This window comes from Schistocerca gregaria, chromosome 1, assembly GCF_023897955.1.
Source record: "Schistocerca gregaria isolate iqSchGreg1 chromosome 1, iqSchGreg1.2, whole genome shotgun sequence".
NCBI lineage: Eukaryota > Metazoa > Arthropoda > Insecta > Orthoptera > Acrididae > Schistocerca > Schistocerca gregaria.
Genome location: NC_064920.1, coordinates 1,170,706,881 through 1,170,728,408, shown reverse-complemented (window position 1 = coordinate 1,170,728,408; position 21,528 = coordinate 1,170,706,881).

Sequence of the window (21,528 nt, the reverse complement as noted above, 5' to 3'; positions counted from 1 at the left end):
AGATATTATTGTAAATTACGAAATTGATCAAATGTGTGTAATTGTCACTTATCTTGATACAGACTTCTCTTACAGATAACCGGTTTAAAGGTGTGTTCTTGACCCATTTAAGCACTTAAGTCACCCAATACTGTTTTAACATTAGGGTGAGGCAACGAGTTGTTCATGTAGTCCAATCTAGTGTATATTTCCTCCATATCCTAACAGTATACATAAACAGCACGAAAAGTGATGTTAATGAAGGATATTCTGTTGTTAATGGGTTTAAACTCTTTCACTGCTTTTGTTGCTAAGTAATGTGACACCAGGCATGAGTGGTCTCGGGTTAAGGAGACAGGAAACAGAGCACCCTCAAAAATTTTAGACAAACGAAAGACGTGATGATCAGTGTCACAGTCTGCTCTTCTACAGCTTTTCGTATATTTGATGCAGTTTGTGTGTAGCTGCACGAGTAAGAATAAAAAAATAATGCTTTCATTAACTTTAACCATAAAGATGTATACTAAACTGGCTCGTTCCACATCGTTTCGATAAAATAATCGTTCAAATTACCTGTGGAGCATATAACTAAGTAAATTAACTAACGAATCCCCTCTTGCCCTTGCCCCAGTCTCACCCTACACACCATTATCAGAATCTCTTTTATAACAATCACTTTCTGTACTAGTAACATGTACTGGGAGGATATGGAGGAATCCATAAAGGAGGAATTTTACACAAGATAGGACATGGTGTATAATTCGTTGACAGTTCATAATGATAAAATAGTATTGGGCGACTTTAACACCAGCGCTCGGCAGAGCCCCCATAACAATATTCCGACTTCTTAACGTGATTAATCCTGTACCCTTGTGCCTAATCTCCTGGAGAGCTAAAACTTCCGTCTTGTATCTGTCTAGCTTGTTGGTCACCTTCTGTGCATTTCCCGGCCCTTGTAGGCTGCTTACATTTCAGGTTACATAACAGAAGCCCACTGTCCGTGGCGTGTCCGATTCCAGTTGAGACACGCATTCTGGCCATCCTGATTTAGGTTTTCCATGATTTCCCTAAATCACTTCAGGTAAATCCCGGGATGGTTCCTTTGACAGGGGACGGCCGACCTCCTTTCCCATTCTTCTCTAATCCGATGAGACCGATGACCTCGCTGTTTGGTCTCTACCCCCAAATCAGCCCAACTCCAGTTGAGGCAGTCCTAACTCCGAGGCCTCTGTAGAGAGCCGTGACCCAGGTATTCTTTGTGTTATTGCGAAGGTAACGCTCTGCACAACCCCGAACTTGGTGGACGTTCAGGTGCCTGCCATACAGGTGCTGCCTTCTCCATGGCTTTTGACCCACTTCTGTCCGCCCTGGTAGCTGAGTGGTCAGCGCGACAGACTGTCAATCCAAAGGGCCCGGGTTCGATTCCCGGCTGGGTCGGAGATTTTCTCCGCTCAGGGACTGGGTGTTGTGTTGTCATAATCATCATCATTTCATCCCCATCGACGCGCAAGTCGCCGAAGTGGCGTCAAATCGAAAGACTTGCACCAGGCGAACGGTCTACCCGACGGGAGGCCCTCGTCACACCACATTTCATTTCATTTGACTCACCTCTGACCATGCTGGTTTCTGTACATCCCGAATATTTTATTTGTTCTATACCTACTCGATCCTCCATCTGAGGAGACGCCCGATGGGGGGGGGGACACTAAAAACCCACAAGTTCACCATTACCACTGATAATTCGTAGCTGAGAAATGGGGACTGGGTGTTTGTGTATTCATCATCATCGTCATTCGTTACAACGGCTACATTGGACAAAGTAGAAAAATTGGACTGTGTTATCATTGGGACTTTGTACAGGTGCTATTGACCGCACAGTTGAGCGTCCCACAAACCAAACATCATCATCATCATCATCGCTTAGATATAAGCAACACACAGCATCTTTTAATTTGTTTGGCAAATTGTTTGGCTATATGAGTCTGTCACCGGCAATTCTTGCCTTCGCTGACGCCGAAGCAACCTTGATGCCTCGACTCGAGGATAGCATCTATCCCCACACGTGCTTATTACGGAGGTTTAGTGATCCATCTCTTGTGAATGCTGCCTACAGAACTGAACACTACGTACTAATCGTGAAACGTCCCCTTAGAAAAATTTATACACGACTGTGCTTAAACTGACACACAATAGTTTTTAGCACAACGCAATCTGACTTCCAAAAATCCCTGCGAAAGAATGGCCCTGACTAGCATTAAGCTATACGTTTCACAAATCACTTACCTCACAAAAATCTTCGTTACTCAAGCTACGGCAATACAGCGAGCGCCACTACTGCCAGCTAAATAAAAGATTCAAACTACTGAAGGCACTAACTACTGATAGGCATAGTTAGCGAATGAAAGATTGTAATAGAGAACAAACAATGTATTTACCTCACTAGTCATAATATATATAGCAGTTCATGACACCAATTCTTACAAATTTCAAAACTCCGCCATCTCTCTCCCCACGTCCACCACTGCTGGCGGCTCACCTCCAACTGCGCAACGCTACGCGCAGTTAGCATCCAGCTGCCGCTGCCCAACACTACAATGGCAGACAACAATGCAGACTAAACACAGACTGCACACGGCACAGCCAGTGATTTTTTCATACCGAGCGCTATGTGGCGTTACCAATAAGAAAACCTAAACAGCCTACTTACAATCGTCTTGTGGAAACGATTTTATCGTTTTGACCGAAACCACCTCAAGTTGGAATATATGACACAGTTGTTATTATAATTAAAACCCCAGACATCTGTGCCGTGTTAAATGTCGATGTTATGGTCGAGGTTATGACAAATTATATTTGAGAGGGGCTTGCGGAGGGAGCGATGGGATGGAGGGGTGGGGGAGAGAGACAGTGAAACATGCGACACTCCGCACACCCGAACAGCCCCTCCGCGTCTTACCACGTTCTTTCGTTCATGTTACAGCATCAAATATTCTTCAGGAAATCTGTTGACAACTCGAAGATTGCGTATAACAGCACAGTGCATTAATAATAATGGAGGTGCATTAATAATAATGGAGGTCGTACGCCCTTGATTGATTACCCATCCAGTTATAAGGGGATCAGTTGTTTTACATTAATCTAGCGAGATAGAGCGGTGATAAACACAATGAACACGCCTTCGTTTCAAGTGATTACTTTCTGACAGTTGACGGAATGTCTTGCGCGCTACAGCGCCGCGAAGAACACGCGTAGCAGGGAGGACTTGCTCATTAGGCTGTTGACGATTGTTCGCTGGACACAAGCAGTTTTGTCCTACGACGTGACTGGTCGCCCAGCACTGATTGTTGTGACAGCGTGCAATTTTACGCCTAGCGACAGAAAGTTTTGTCACACGGTTATCACGTCTGTGAAACATATCTACACTGTGTCCACGTCATAATGTGCTGCGGTCGGTTCACGTGCACGGAATTTCCTGTACGTATCAACGTTGTTTTGATGTATAAATTAGTAGATGAAATACACTAATTTGTTATTGTCAAAGTTCGGTGATAAATATGTCATAATTTTACGATAAAATGTGGTTTCTTACGTCTGTACGAGTCACATGGCATGGTTTAATTCAGCTGTAGCTTTTAATTGTGTCCAAAATGTTTCGAGTGTAGCCTCATCCTCTGGTGATCATTCAGAATAACGTACCAATGAAATACGACTCCATTACATCATCATCATCACCACCCATTTGACTGCCTCTCTTCTACATGTTTCGATGTATTAGTGTCTTCAGCTATTCACATCATTTTTCCATGGTTTCTGATGCCACCTACCTAACTCCTGTTATTTTCTTATCTCCTTGAATCGACACTGTGTTTTACTCTTGTTCTGATTATGTCTTCCACTCCAGTCTATTGCACTGAACTAAAGGACCCAGCGGGAGGGCTGCGGTTCGAATCACCATGTGGTTCACCGAGATACAACCTGCTTCTTTCGCGGGAAAGTGCTCTACCGACTGAGTTATCATAGCACGGCTCACAACCCATCCTCATAACTTTACTCCCGTCAGTACATTTCCTATATTCAAAATTTCACATAAGTTCTCCTGCGTACTTTGGGAAACGGTACTCCTACAAGAAAATATATTGCGGAGACACGACCTGTGGGTTTGTTTTCAAGATGAATTTTCACAATGCGATGGAGTGTGTGATGATATGAAACTTTCTGGCAGATCACCAAGAAACACTAAGGTCCCAGGCTTATATCTAGTGTGGCACACCGTTTTATTCTACCAGGCAGTATCATCGAAATACGCATTTCTCATAAAAAACTAAATCACCTTAAGGCATATGTTGCAGTGATTGCTACGGTGTCATTCCTCAATCAGAGCTTGTGCTCCTGTCTCTGATGATTTCATCGGTCATCGGGCTTTAACCCCTGATCTTCCATCCTCTTCCACTCTGTTTCATAATCCTTTTGCTTGTCCTTCTGCCCTTTCTAGTAATTCCTTACATGATTCCAGCCATTGATCTTCAATTTTCGAATGCTTCCCGCATTAAATGTCCTTGTGCATCGATTGTGACTAAATCCTGGTAGTATTTTCGTTTTTATAAACAGCGAAAGCTTAATTATGAAAACTGGTTCATAAAAAATTCTACAGGCTATATTTACTTTTCTCTATATTTCTTTTGCTGTCCTAAGTCCTTCTTTCAGACTGCCCTACAGACAAAAATACATAACCAGCTTCATTGTCATCTTTCACATTTACGTTTACATATATAATCCTTAAGCCACCGTTTGGTTTCTGGCGGGATTTACTTTGTCTACTACTGTCATCCTCTACATCTTTCCTTATTCACTACTGTTATAGCACGCGGGAAAAGCGATTGTGCCCTTGTGTTAGCTCCCGTCTCTCCAATTTTATATTCGCGGTCTTCTCGCAAAAAATGTTTAGAAGAAATCAATACACAAGGAGCGTTCAGCTAGTAATGCTACACATTATTTTCTCTGCCAATTTCCGTTGAAAAAATGTGGAATTCGTTGTGAGACATCGTGCAGTACTCCCGCTTGAGACTCCATGGTATCATGAGGTACCGAATGGTGGCGGCGCTGTACGCATCAAACATGGCGGCTGCAACGGAGGTGCTTTCCAACCAAAGAGCTGTCACTGAAGTGATTTATTTTTTGTGAGGGGAGGGGGGGGGGGAGGGCGGAAAACAAGAGCATCGCAGATATTCACGCCTAGGGAGACCTGGCAGTAAACAAAAGCACTGTGGCTCTTTGGGCGAAACGACTGTCATCACCGCAACAAGTGCACACAAACCTGTCGTATCTCCTGCATGCCGACCGATCGCACACAACTCTGAATCTTGCAATATCGAAACGTGCGGACACTCTCATTCAAGGTGAACCACAGATCACAATCAAACACCTCGCTGCTCAACTGAACTTCTCTGTTGGCGGTGCTGACACTCTCGTCCACCAGCTGTGGTACTCAAAGATGCGTGCTCGCTGGGTTTGAAGCTTTCCCTTTGAATGAAAAGAATGGCTGTGCTGGTAAAACATCTATGTTACTTGATTTTCAGAGTGGAACTGAACGTACTAAGAATGTTTTCTCTTTACTTATTCTCAACATTTCTAAACTGAGACACAATATTTTAGCGCAACGCAATCTCACTTTTAATAATCGCTACAAATGAATAGTCCTGACTAACAATAACTTACAGTCTTCATGAATCACCTCACCTCACAAAAATCTTTGTTACTCGAACTACTGCAATACAGTGAGCGCCAATACTGCCAGCTAAATAAAAGATTCTAATTGCGCAAGGCACTAACTACTGAGAGGCATATAGTTAGCAAATGAAAGATTTTTATAGAGAACGAACACTGTATTTACCATAATAATGTTCAAAACGCATTATATATATAAAAATTCTTGACATCCAGTTTAACAGATTTCCTTTTTCTGACAGACATACGTCCAGATCGTCCGCACATATTAACATCTCAAAACCGTGGCATCTCTCTCCCCACATCCACCACTGCAGGAGGCTCACCTTCAACTGCCCAATGCTACAGGCTGTTCACATCCAACTGCCCAACACTACACCAACGAATAACTTCCAACAACGAGTCCAACCAGCCACAGACTGCACACAGCTCAGTCAGCGATTTGAATACAGAGCGCTACGTGGCGTTACCAATATAAAAACATAAACAGCCTACTTACAGGTTCCTCTCCGACAACCAGAACTCCGTTAAGAGGAATGAAGGACCGTCTGTGCGGAATTGCTTTAGCATTACGAGGCTGATCGTGACAATTTTTGTCGAACATCTTTACAGGAGGCGAAACACAGGATTATCACTTTGAACCGGAAACAAAAACCCTCACGAAGTTAAGGAACATCTTGAGCCTGCTTGTCTCCCCAAAAATGCAAACGAAATTCTGCATGACAACGCAAAGTCCCACACAAGTCTGCACAACCGAGAGGAGCTCACAAAACTTGATTGGACTGTTCTTCCTCATCTGCCCTACAGCCCAGATCACGCACCTTCCGACTTCCACCTTCTCGGCCTAATAAATGATGCACTCCAGCTGAAGCAGTGTATGGACGATGGGATGGTTAATGATGCAGCAACACGGTTTCTCTGATGCCGACCGCCAGAGTGGTACCATGCTGGCCTACAGCCCCCCCCCCCCGTCCCCCCTTAGTGACGTGGTGTAAGACCCTCGATTGCATTGGAGATTATGATGAAAAACAGGTTTCTGTAGCCAAAAGAATGGGGAATAATATGGTGTATTGTAACCCTGAATAAAACCAACATGCTTTCAGAAAAAAAGTGTGCTGCATTATTTATTGAACGGCCATCGCACCTTGACTCTTTTAGGGACGGATGCTGTGGCCGAGCGGTTCTAGGCGCTTCAGCCGGAACCACGCTGCTGCTACGGTCGCAGGTTCGAATACTGCCTCGGGCATGGATGTGTCTGATGTCCTTAGGTTAGTTAGGTTTAACTAGTTCTAAGTCTAGGGGACTGAAGACCTCAGATGTTAACTCCCATGGCGCTTAGAGCCATTTGAACTCTTTTTAGGAATACACGGTATCGTAATTTTTACTGCCAACTCCACCCTGATGAGTTTCTAAAAGCACTAGATCAGTTTTGTTACTTTGACAGAGAAATGTGTGACAAGGGGAGAGGATATCGAATATAAATTTGAGTGTTACGTCTTTCTAAAGTATCCGTGTGATGTATAGCCTATCGCGCAAGTGAAACGTAAACAGTATGTAGTTCAGAAAAAAGAGAACGTGGCGCTGCAGAAGAGCGCTCAAGAGTCGATAGGAAGAGCGGGTAACTAATTAGTGGGTAATGAATCAGTCTGGGGAAAAAGGAAATTTAATTTCTCGACTTGACTGAGAGAATGTTTCGTTTAGTAGGACACATTTAAAGGTGTCAAGGGATCTTCATCTTGATACTGGCACCAAGCCATTGGTCAGTGAAAACTGTAGAGGGATACCGAGGCTTAACTGCAGTAAGGAAGTTCAAGTAGGTTGCAGCAGCTATGGACAGATGAAGAGGCTTGCAGGGAAAACGCTGAGCTGTGCCAAACCAATTACGCCACCGCCACCAACACCGCCACCAACAACGCATCGTGGTGCAAGTCTAGTGGCTGGAGATCAATAACCATCTCTGTACCGCAGAATGAGATTTTCACTCTGCAGCGGAGAATGCGCTGATATGAAACTTGCTAGCAGATTAAAACTATGTGTCGGACCGAGATTGGACCTCGAGACCTTTGCCTTTCGCGGGCAAGTGCTCTACCGACTGAGCTACCCAGGCACGACTCGTGACGCGTCCTCGCGGCTTCAGTTCTGCCAGTACCTCGTCTCCTAACTTCTAGACTTCACAGAAGCTGTTCTGCGAACATTGCAAAACTAGCACTCTTGAAAGAAAGGACATTGCGGAGACATGGCTTAGTCACAGCCTGGCGGATGTTTCCAGAATGAGATTTTCACTCTGCATCGGAGTGTGCGCTGATATGAAACTTTCTGGCAGATTAAAACTGTGTACCGGACCGAGACTCGAACTCGGGACCTCTGCCTTTTGCAGGCAAGTGCTCTTGAGTTCCATTCTCAGTCCAGCACACAGTTTTAAGCTACCGGGAAGTTTCATCTCCATAACGCTTTGATGTTTATAAACAAACCTGTGATGAAACGAACTGCCCTTTTTCGCATCAGTAGTATTGCTCATACTAAAGAATCGATCCACTGTTTTGTAAAGTATCTCCATCGTGCAATGACTTTACGGCTTGAAGACATTTAGAGGAGCTCTGCCTAGCATGTATCTTTACTAAGATCTACATCTACATGACTACTCTGCAATTCACATTTAAGTGCTTGGCAGAGGGTTCATCGAACCACAATCATACTATCTCTCTACTATTCCACTCCCGAACAGCGAGCGGGAAAAACGAACACCTAAACCTTTCTGTTCGAGCTCTCATTTCTCTTATTTTATTTTGATGATCATTCCTACCTATGTAGGTTGGGCTCAACAAAATATTTTCGCATTCGGAAGAGAAAGTTGGTGACTGAAATTTCGTAAAAAGGTCTCGCCGCGACGAAAAACGTCTATGCTGTAATGACTTCCATCCCAACTCGTGTATCATATCTGCCACACTCTCTCCCCTATAACGCGATAATACAAAACGAGCTGCCCTTCTTTGCACCCTCTCGATGTCCTCCGTCAATCCCACCTGGTAAGGATCCCACACCGCGCAGCAATATTCTAACAGAGGACGAACGAGTGTAGTGTAAGCTGTCTCTTTAGTGGACTTGTTGCATCTTCTAAGTGTCCTGCCAATGAAACGCAACCTTTGGCTCGCCTTCCCGACAATATTATCTATGTGGTCCTTCCAACTGAAGTTGTTTGTAATTTTAACACCCAGGTACTTAGTTGAATTGACAGCCTTGAGAATTGTACTATTTATCGAGTAATCGAATTCCAACGGATTTCTTTTGGAACTCATGTGGATCATCTCACACTTTTCGTTATTTAGCGTCAACCTGACACACCATACAGCAATCTTTTCTAAATCGCTTTGCAGCTGATACTGGTCTTCGGATGACCTTACTAGACGGTAAATTACAGCATCATCTGCGAACAACCTAAGAGAACTGCTCAGATTGTCACCCAGGTCATTTATATAGATCAGGAACAGTAGAGGTCCCAGGACGCTTCCCTGGGGAACACCTGATATCACTTCAGTTTTACTCGATGATTTGCCGTCTATTACTACGAACTGCGACCTTCCTGACAGGAAATCACGAATCCAGTCGCACAACTGAGACGATACCCCATAGCTCCGCAGCTTGATTAGAAGTCGCTTGTGAGGAACGGTGTCAAAAGCTTTCCGGAAATCTAGAAATACGGAATCAACTTGAGATCCCCTGTCGATAGCGGCCATTACTTCGTGCGAATAAAGAGCTAGCTGCGTTGCACAAGAGCGATGTTTTCTGAAGCCATGTTGATTACGTGTCAATAGATCGTTCCCTTCGAGGTGATTCATAATGTTTGAATACAGTATATGCTCCAAAACCCTACTGCAAACCGACGTCAATGATATAGGTCTGTAGTTAAATGGATTACTCCTACTACCCTTCTTGAACACTGGTGCGACCTGCGCAATTTTCCAATCTGTAGGTACAGATCTATCGGTGAGCGAGCGGTTGTATATGAGTGCTAAGTAGGGAGCTATAGTATCAGCGTAATCTGAAAGGAACCTAATCGGTATACAATCTGGACCTGAAGACTTGCCCGTATCAAGCGATTTGAGTTGCTTCGCAACCCCTAAGGTATCTACTTCTAAGAAACTCATGCTAGCAGATGTTCGTGTTTCAAATTCTGGAATATTCCATTCGTCTTCCCTGGTGAAGGAATTTCGGAAAACTGCGTTCAATAACTCCGCTGTAGCGGCGCAGTCGTCGATAATGAGGTCGTTCCAGTTTAAATCCCTCCGAAAGTAGTGATTGTTTGGCAGCCGTGTTATCGTACACTAGCGAGTATCCATCAGTTTATGCACAACACGTTGCATTTATTTATTCTGAGGGTCTACTGCCAATTCCTGTAACAAATGTCTTTCCTGTGAAGGGATTTCTCTATGAATTTCTACCGTCGTTGCTCTTCTGTATAGAGGGTGACAATTATTGAACTACATAAGAAAACGTAAGTTCGTTACGGTGTGCACACCCTTTATTCAAAACGTCAACGTCACTTAAGATATTCGGATTTAGGTTATGGCGCGTTGGGGATGACGATCCGCTTAAGTGTCGGAACATCGATGTTGCCGATGACCGCCCCAGTGGCTGCTGTTATCTCAGCAATGGTTTTGGGGTTATTGCTGTACGCGTTAATAAATCCCCACAAAAAGGAGTCGCACGTCTTCAGATACCGACAATATGGCGGCCAATCGAGGCGCATGCCAGTGGCGTCTGGGTAGCCCAGAACCAGAATGCCGTCACCAGAGAGCCCCTCCAGGACATCAAACACTCTCCTGATCCGATGGGGTCTAGTTCCGTCTTGAATGAATCACATCATGTCGAAATCAGGGTCACTTTAGATAACGGGAATGAAATCATCTCCAGAAACCTTCAACTACCGTTCGGTAGTCACAGTGCCATCAGGGAATATCGCATCGATTGTTCCGTGTCTGAACATTGCGCACCACAGAGTCAATCGTAGAGGGTGAAGGGACTTATCGATCACGAAATGCAGATTCTCAGTTCACGATATGCGCCAATTTCGCTTATTCACGAACCCATCGAAATGAAAGTGGATTTCATCGCTAATCCAAACTATATTCACATCAAAATCCTGTTCGTAACTTCTGTGGATAATAGTGTTCGCTAAACATAACCACTTCGATCCTCCTTACAACAATCACAACACAATAATCTTGACGATGCAGTCCAAGGCTATCTCTTACAGTAGTCTTCTGTGTGTTGAAATGTGTCTGCATAATTGTGTTAAGATATAATATATTTTTTTTTCGTAATCTGAAATGGTTAACGTAACAGCATTTGCCTAGACGAATGTGGAAAACCACGTAAATAACGACACTCAGACTAGTTGGCAAAAGGGATTCAAAGCGACGAGGAATCAAAAAGGGACGTCTCTCAACTTCCCAAGTCAGAGACATAGCGAGCAGACACACTTTTAAAATAATATCTTTAAATTGCTGAGTCGAATTACGAGGGTCGGTCAAAAAGTAATGCCTCCCATTTTTTTCTACTTAAAAAAATTAAGTTACGTGAAAAATTTGAATTTGGCGCCATTCCTCAAACCTCCTTCTGCAATCCACTGCAGTAGTAACTTTCTGTGTCAACAGGTGGCAGCACAGCAGAAGTTTGTAAGATGGCCGACATCGATGTTCGTTTGAGACAGCGTTGTGTGATTGAATTCTTGAATGCAGAAGGTGAAACACCCATACGCATTCATGAAAGACTGAAGGTGGTGTATGGTGTTGTGACAGTGGATGTCAGCACTGTTAGACGATGGGTTCGTCGTTGTAAGGAAGCTGAAGGGCAAACACCGTTGACTGACGAAAAGCGGAGCGGCAGGCCGGTGAGTGCAGTGACTCCACACAACATTCAGCAAGTTGATGACATCATTCGTGGTGACCGTCGGGTGACTGCAGATGAAGTGTGTCGCATTATTTCTCTTAGTAAAGGCAGTGTGATCACGATTATTAAACAATTGGGGTACTCAAAAGTTTGTGCACAGTGGGTTCCAAGAATGTTAACCGATCAGAATGAAGAGGCAAGGAAAACAATAGCCTCCCAACACTTGCAGCGCTTCCGTTTGGAGGGAGATGAGTTTCTGAAAAAAATTGTGACCGGGGACGAAACATGGGTGCATTTTTTTGAACCCGAATCAAAGAGGCAGTCAATGGAGTGGCGTCACACAAGCTCGCCGAGGAAGAAAAAATTCAAAACTGTGCGATCGGCAGGGAAAGTTATGGCAACAGTTTTCTGGGATACAGAGGGTGTGATTCTGGTTGATTTTTTGGAGCAGGGATGCACAATAAATTCTGTTCAATACGTCACAACCCTCAAAAAACTTAAAGCACGTCTTCAGCGAGTTCGCCCAACAAAATCAATTGCAGATGTTCTTCTTTTGCATGACAATGCAAGACCACACACCAGTCGTCACACCTCTGACGAGATTGTCAAAATTGGATGGGAAGTTTTGCCTCATCCCCCATACAGCCCTGACCTGGCACCATCAGACTTCCATCTGTTCGGGCCACTAAAAGAAGCTCATCGTGGGATTCATTTTGAAGATGAGGAGGCCGTCAAAACATCCGTGCGTCAATGGCTTAGGAAGCAGAGCTGTGATTTTTACCGTGCTGGGATACATGCCCTTGTTCAAAGATGGACCAAAACTGTAGAGATGGGCGGAGATTACATTGAAAAATGACAAAATGATCCTCAATGTTGTGGTTTTCAACCTATGTAATTGGATTTAAATTTCCTGACAATTAAACGTAGAAAAAAAAAATAGGAGGCATTACTTTTTGACTGACCCTCGTACATTATAACATCTTATACAGATGTTCACATAAGCTGTGAGTGTACTCGCTCAGTGTTAATATGAGCACAAATGTATTTCAGTTAATTAGATTAGCAGAAAGTTACAATTTTGCAACATTGGGTTTCCCTGGATTGGTCTAGTTCTGAGGGCAACCAGAGGCGTACTGGAGGGATTTTTCCACAAGTGTCCAGCACAGACCAGGAAAATTCGTGTCTGAGGGAATTCGATTGACTGTAGCCCGCATCTCGTGGTCGTGCGGTAGCGTTCTCGCTTTCCGCGCCCGGGTTTCCGGGTTCGATTCCCGGCGGAGTCAGGGATTTTCTCTGCCTCGTGATGGCTGGGTGTTGTGTTTTGTCCTTAGGTTAGTTAGGTTTAAGTAGTTCTAAGTTCTAGGGGACTGATAACCATAGATGTTAAGTCTCATTGCGCTCAGAGCCATTTGAACCATATTTTTTTTGATTGACTGTAAATAAACATACTCTATTAAAACGGCCCCTAGTTACTTTCTTTGTTTTACTCTATTAGAAACCAAGAGCTGTTCATGCGTAGAGGCTACCTTACATACAAACAGTATTTCATTTGAGTCCATAGACGTATCACGACACTGCACTGAACAGATATTTGAAAGTTGTGCAGCATTAGTTGAATTTAGTGAAACTAAACTTCTAATTGCTGTTGTTTATATGTCCCCTAACTCCGACTTCAGAGCATTTTTGTTTAAGTTAGAGAGGGTTCTTGATTCACTTTGTAGGAAGTACCAGAAAGTAGTTCTATGTGGTGACTTCTATATTAATTTTGTACATGATTGTGCAAGAAAAAGGATGTTGGTAGATCTCCTAAATTCATATGATCTGATGCAAACTGTGTTTTTTTCCAATTGGGGTGCAGGGGAACAGTAGCACAGTCATAGACAATAGTTTTATTCTTTCTTCATTACTAGAAGGGCATTCTGTTAGTAGAAGGGCGAATGGCCTTTCAGACCATGATGCACAAATTTTAACACTAAAAGGTTTTTGTACTCTAACCAATGTCGTATTTCATTACAAACTACGCAGGGAAGTTAATCCAACAGCAATAGAGAGTTTTTCAAAACTTGTCGAGGAACGACAGTGGCAAGATGTTTATAGTGCCGATAATATAGATGATAAACACAATGCTTTCCATAACACATTTCTCATGCTCTTTGAGAGTTGTTTTCCATTATAACATTCTAAATGGGGTACTAGCAGTTATGGACAGCCCGGTTGGCTGACTAGTGGGATAAGGATATCATGTAGAACAAAGCGGGAATTATATCAAAATGTTAGAAGTAGTCACAATCAAGCTACAGTAGCCCATTACAAACAGTATTTTCGGTGCTTAAAAATGTTATTAGCAAGGCAAAAAGTATGTGGTGTGCAAATAGAATAGCTGATTCACAGGATAAAATTAAAGGCATATGGTCAGTTGTGAAGGAAGTGTCTGGTCAGCAGCACAAGGTTGACGATATAAAGTCAGTTTGCAGTAATAATATTTCTGTTACTGATAATTCAGATATATGTACAGTATTTAACAACCATTTTCTGAGCATTGCTGGTGAATTAAATAAAAATTTAGTTTCTACAGGAAATCATACAAAATTTCTTAGCATATGCCTTTCCGAGATTGACGTCTGAAATACTCCTCTGTGATACAGACAAGAGGGAGATTGAGACAATAATCAAATTACTGAAGACTAAGGACTCTCATGGTTATGATGGAGTGTCTAGTAGAGTATTAAAGTACTGTGCTGCACATGTTAGCCCTGTATTTACCCATATTTGTAATTTTTCCTTTAGGAATGGTCCTGAGCGATTGAAGTACTCAGTAGTAAAGCCGCTTTCTAAAAAGAGAGAAAGGGATAATGTAGATAATTTTAGACCTATTTCTATGCCATCAGTGTTTGTAAAAGTTATCGAAAAGGCTGTGTATGTAAGGTTAATTGATCGTTTTATATCACACGAATTGCTATCAAATGTACAGTTCGGCTTTAGAAGTCGTTTGACAACTGAAAACGGTATATTCCCTTTTCTCTGTGAGGTACTGGATGGGCTAAACAAAAAGTTTCCAACGCTTGGAGTATTTTTTTATTTAACAAAGGTATTTGACTGTGTTGATCACACAATATTGGTCCAGACGTTGGACCATTACGGAATAAGGGGAGTAGCTCACAATTGGGTTGCCTCTTACTTTAGCAACAGTCAGGAAAAGGTCATTATTCACAATGTTGATAACGGCTGTGATGTGGGGTCTGAGTGGGGTACTGTCAAGTGGGGGGTGCCCCGGGGTCAGTGTTGGGTCTGCTCCTGTTCCTTATTTATATAAATGATATGCCCTCTAGTATTATGGGTAACTCTAAAATATTTCTGTTTGCTGATGACACTAGCTTGGTAGTAAAGGATGTAGTGTGCAACATTGACTCGGTTTCAAGTAGAGCAGTACATGACCTCAGTTCATGGCTTGTAGAAAATAAACTAACGTTAAATGACAGTAAGACTCCGTTTCTACAGTTCCTAACACACAATTCAACAAAACCTGACGTTTTAATCTCACAGAACGGGCATATGATTAGTGAAACTGAACAGTTCAAATTCCTAGGTGTTCAGATGGATAGTAAGCTGTCGTGGAAACCCCACGTTCAGGATCTTGTTCAAAGACTTAATACTGCCATTTTCACTATTACGAACAGTATCGAAACTGAGTGATATTTCGAGTCGTAAATTAGTCTACTTTGCTGATTTTCATTCACTTATGTCGTATGGTGTTATGTTTTGGGGTAACTCTTCCCATTCTAGAAAGATATTTTTGGCTCAGAAACGGGCGGTTCGGGCAACAAGTGGTGTGAGTTCACGAACCTCTTGTCGACCTCTTTTCACGAGTCTGGGTATTTTGACATTGGCCTCTCAATATGTATATTCCTTATTGTCGTTTCTTGTTACCAATATTAGTTTATTTCCAACAATAAGCAGCTTTCACTCGGTTAATACTCGGCAGAAATCAAACCTCCATTTGGATCGGACTTCCTTAACTCTTGTGCAGAAAGGTGGGCAGTATACTGCTGCATCCATTTTCAATAAGTTGCCACTCGAATTCAAAAATTGAAACTGAAAAGTTTCCTCATGGGTCACTCCTTCTATTCTGTCGAGGAGTTCCTTGAAAAATTAAGACGATTCTCATTGTATTGCAAATAGCGTTTGCTTAAACATATGGACTGATTTTCTTTCAGGTTCATGAACATTTATTTTTATCTGTTATTACTTTTTATGTTGTAAGTTCAGGTACTGACACGTTCCATGACCTTGGAGATTTGCTCCTCAATTTGGTCCTACGGAACTTGACATTTAAATAAATAAAATACACGGTGTCCCAAAAAGATCTTTACAACTTTGATCACGTATATTTCAGAAATGGGGATAGGTAAGAAAGGTGCAGTTCGCGGCGTAGTCTTCACACACACACACACACACACACACACACACACATACAAACACACAAACACACACACACACACACACACACACACACAAAGAATTCTTTTTCTTACATTCCCGTGTTAGTTACTGACGTTCGGCTCACCGGCAGTTGCCACAGTGTACGGGGACTAGTTAGTACAGGACAGATCTGACACCCAGGTCCAGCGGATCCCCATTATAGTTTTTTCTTTGGGCTGGTCCTGCAGGAACTGTGAGCGCGCATCAGATCAACAACGGCACACGTTAACGAGGACACGCTAGGTCGGACATCGTACGGAAACATCGCTTGGCTTTATCCTGCGTGCTGCAGGTGACGCACACATTTAAGGTAACCATCCGCCCCACCCTGTTTTTCGTGGTAATCACAATTATTCTATTTCCATCCTGAATTATGTCTAAAGTAATTTGGGTCACCTATTTGTTCCGGATTTAAAAATTATGAAAGGATTTCTCTCAAATTAGATGTTCGTTTTACCTGTATCAATGTGCTGGTACTGTAGGGTATTTTTCAAGTAAGAAATCTATGAAGCAGTGATAAATCACAGTTGTAGAACCTATTAAAGCAATGTTATTGACTAGCGTGGATTATGATGAAACTTGAATGTTTTCATATGCTGTTGAAAAACAAACACATGCTGAATAAAATTTGTAGTACTGATTACTACTGCATGTCTACTTGCACTTCTTCATGTCAGAAAGCACTAATAAAATATAAATTAATGAACATTTGAAGTAATTACAATGAATTATTACACTTAATTAAGACTATTTTTGCAGTAACAAATACTTTAACGTGTCTCGAATCTACGTCTAGAAAGTATGGTCACATTAACATACAAAATTGTGTTAAAGAGCTATTAGAAACTTAGGTGTGTCTGAACGTTAGGCCGCAAACTGCTCGTTTTATCTCTCCCCATTTATGAAATTATTGTGATCAAAGTTGTAAGTTGGAACACACTGTATTTTCATACTTCTTTACTGAGACAATGAGAAGCCCCCGAGAATCGGCTAGCGCATGGACCTTCGCACAAGCCAGACAAATGAATATTTTCACTGTCATTTGACTTCTACTCACTGAGCTATATTAAAACTGACTTACTTTCTTAATTTAGGTTCGTATTTCTTATTGCAAATGAGTACTACATTTGAACGTCCCTACAATGTCCTTTCACAAATCTGACGTACTCTAGTCTGTAATGTATATGAGTTGGTCGGTAGGTGGCATCGACCCGCTGGCGTTATCAACAATGAAGCGCAAGCAAGGAAACGTTTCCCTTCTCATGTCTCAATTCCCCGCGGTACATCGCGTCCATCGGCCAACTTACCGTCTACGATTGTGCGTGCGTGTGTGTGTGTGTGTGTCAGGGAAAATAATCCGATTTGACCCAGATGTCCGGAGTTTTGAAAGTTGTGTCTGCGTCACCAATTTAAGTGATGGCAGACGTACCCCAGCAACAGGTCAGCTTAATCAGTTAATTGTTAATGGCATCTGGAACAACTTAATTCACAAGTATATATGAATAAGTTTTAAATGACATAAAGAAAAATTATTGCATTCAGAAACATTATTAAATGAACATGCATAATACTTATTTTAGCTTCGGCGTACCTCCTGAGATATGTTTTCACTTGTCCCTGGTAGTAGGGCTATCTCCTGGCGATATAATGTACCACGGCTTTATTTCAACTGATGAAAGTTCTGCAGGCTGGTTACACTCACAACAGTGAATGAATAGATCAAGAGAGGTTTCAGTTGAGAGAATCAATACATGGCTCAAGCGACAGATAAACTACTGACTGTTTTCACTTGAAAAGAATAAATAATTCAGTCAATATGCAAAGATAAAACGGTGTCGTATGTTCTCATTAGGTTACTCCCAGAGACTGCTTTCATTCGACAACAGTAAATGAAAAATAACCCAAGAGACACGTGAAACTACAACTCGCTGAATCGACGTTTTCATTCGGTTTCTTCCACAGACTGGTTTCACTCAAACAAATGAATTATTAGCCCAAACAATTGAACGACTGTTTTCATTCGGCTACTCCCACAGACTGGTTTCAGTCAAAAGAATGAATCAGTAATTCAGCCGTCGGGTAATACCACAATATAACAAATGCGTAGAGTCTTTGCAAACAGAATCAATCCATTGTTTTCATTCGGTTGCTCCTATCACTACCTATAGGCGTAGGAATCAGTAATGATCAATTGCATGAGGATGCAGAACGCAGTGGAAACCATTGCATTAAAGACTCATAACATATATCCATACGAAATTTGCCTGTCATTGAAAAAGTGTCGTGATGATTTCTCCATTGGCAAAAGATTCCGGAATAGCCCCATTCGGGTCTCTGGGAGGGGACTGCCAAGGGGTAACGCTCTAGATAATGCTCTACGAGTCGGGGCGTGGAATGTCAGAAATTGGCACGTGTTAGGGAAGCTAGCAAAGGTGGAAAAATAAATAACGAAAATACTAAGTCTTAATCTATATACAGGGTGTTACAAAAAGGTACGGCCAAACTTTCAGGAAACATTCCTTACACACAAAGAAAGAAAATATGTTATGTGGGCATGTGTCCGGAAACGCTTACTTTCCATGTTAGAGCTCTTTTTATTACTTCTCTTCAAATCACATTAATCACGGAATGGAAACACACAGCAACAGAACGTACCAGCGTGACTTCAAACACTTTATTACGCGAAATGTTCAAAATGTCCTCCGTTAGCGAGGATACATGCATCCACCCCCCGTCGCATGGAATCCCTGATGCGCTGATGCAGCCCTGGAAAATGGCGTATTGTATCACAGCCGTCCACAATACGAGCACGAGGAGTCTCTACATTTGGTACCGGGGTTGCGTAGACGAGAGCTTTCAAATGCCCCCATAAATGAAAGTCTAGAGGGTTGAGGTCAGGAGAGCGTGAAGGCCATGGAATTGGTCCGTCTCTACCAATCCATCGGTCACCGAATCTGTTGTTGAGAAGCGTACGAACACTTCGACTGAAATGTGCAGGAGTTCCATCGTGCATGAACCACATGTGGTTTCGTACTTGTAAAGCCACATGTTCTAGCAGCACTGGTAGAGTATCCCGTGTCATGATAACGTGCTCCATTGAGCGTAGGTGGAAGAAGATGGGGCCCAATCAAGACATCACCAACAATGCCTGCCCAAACGTTCAAAGAAAATCTGTGCTGATGACGTGATTGCACAATTGCGTGCGGATTCTCGTCAGCCCACACATGTTGACTGTGAAAATTTACAATTTGATCACGTTGGAATGAAGCGTCATCCGTAAAGAGAACATTTGCACTGAAATGAGTATTGACACATTGTTGGATGAACCACTGCATAACTGTACCCGTGAAGGCCAATCAGCTGCTGATAATGCCTGCACACGCTGTACATGGTACGGAAACAAGTGGTTCTCCCGTAGCACTCTCCATACAGTGACGTGGTCAACGTTACCTTGTACAGCAGCAACTTCTCTGATGCTGACATTAGGGTTATCGTCAACTGCACGAAGAATTGCCTCGTCCATTGCAGGTGTCCTCGTCGTTCTAGGTCTTCCCCAGTCGCGAGTCATAGGCTGGAATGTTCCGTGGTCCCTAAGTCGCCGATCAATTGCTTCGAACGTCTTCCTGTCGGGACACTTTCGTTCTGGAAATCTGTCTCGATAGAAACGTACCGTGCCACGGCTATTGCCCCGTGCTGATCCATACATCAGATGGTCATCTGCCAACACAATTGCACTGACAGCAAAAGCACGTTCGTGATGAACACTAACCATTTGATGCTACGTACCGATGTGCTTGATGCTAGTACTGTAGAGCAATGAGTCGCATGTCAACACAAGCACCGAAGTCAACATTACCTTCCTTCAATTGGGCCAACTGGCGGTGAATCGAGGAAGTACAGTACATACTGACGAAACTAAAATGAGCTCTTACATGGAAATTAAGCGTTTCCGGACACATGTCCACATAAAATCTTTATTTGTGTATGAGGGATGTTTCCTGAAAGTTTGGCCGTACCTTTTTGTAACACCCTGTATAATTGGAGAGCTTTAAAAATATTGTACGTAAGGAGTGTTAGCAATGATGAAATCCTGTCTCAGTTGAAAGTGAATCTATTGAAAGTATTGATTAAGAAAAGGGATGCATTGATTGGTCATGTACTAAGGCTTAAAGGACTGGTGAAGACAATTTCAAAATGGATACTAGAATGAAAGAATAATAAAGGATGACACAGGTTATTACATATTGACCATCTATGTGCTGATCGCCCAGTTTTGCATATAATCTGTACTTTCGTGATTGTTTTCTTGATTCATGGACGTCCCAGTAACTTCTTTTCGACTAATAAGCGTTATTTCTATATTGACAGATGTGTGTAACGTCACAGCGCGGGTTAGCTTTGTAACAACTCCTGCTACCCTGGTGTCGAAATTTTCACAGACAAAAGCTTTTTATAAATCAAATTCGATAAGAACGTGAGGAATTGAAACAACGCCAAACGCAACTGAATCTAAAAGTACGGTTAACCTTTGGAACAACTGCTGATCCTCTGGTGTCGCAATTTTTACAGATAAAAGTATTTTATAGATCAAATTCGATATGGACGAGTGGAATAGAAATAGCCGCGAACGCAAGTGAATTGAAAAGGTCCAAATCGTAGTTTACGCTGTGGGAGCCATAAAAGCCCTCGTTGCCATAAAAGAATCGCATGCTGGCTACTGTAGAGCGTAGCTTTCAGCCGCTCCTCGCACACAGACAAGCATCTCTCTCTCGTGTTACACGTCACACGTACGCGACTGCGCCGCATCAGTTACGCTTTTAACACCTCCTGCTATTACACGCCGCTAGCGCGCGCTCCAACTAACCCACCTGTTGGATCAGACCTTGGCGAGTTTTAAACGGCACTCCACAGCCGTTTGTTACCGGATTAACACGAATGTGGCCCTTCTGATTCTGAATCACTACTTATTTTCATTTGTCCGTTTCACCAAACTAAGTGAAAGAGTATGTGATATAAAGTAAAATTGTTTACGGTTTCGTTGGTGGCGCGCGCCTACTACGTGTTAACTCGTACAAAACTAATTTTTGGAGATCAATTTTGTTCCAAGAGACGCAGTTGGAGAAGCAGTTTTAACAATAATAATATTTTGTGGTTCTTGAGGTTTTCAGTCCAAAGACTGATCTGATGCAGCTCTTCACACTATAGTCTGTAATATGCAGATCTCTTCATCTCTGCATAATTAACGCACTCTGCATCAACCGTACTTACTGTGTTTAACCCTCGGTCTCCCTCTACAGTTTTTACCGTCCAATTTTCTCTCCCTTATCAAATGGACGATTCCTTCATGCCTCAGGATGTGTCCCATCAACTGACCTTTTAGTGAAAATGCCTAGCGCCTTGAGGTGGTACCTATTTGACGTCCGTTGGTGAGCACCACAAATTATCCTTAGCGCTCGC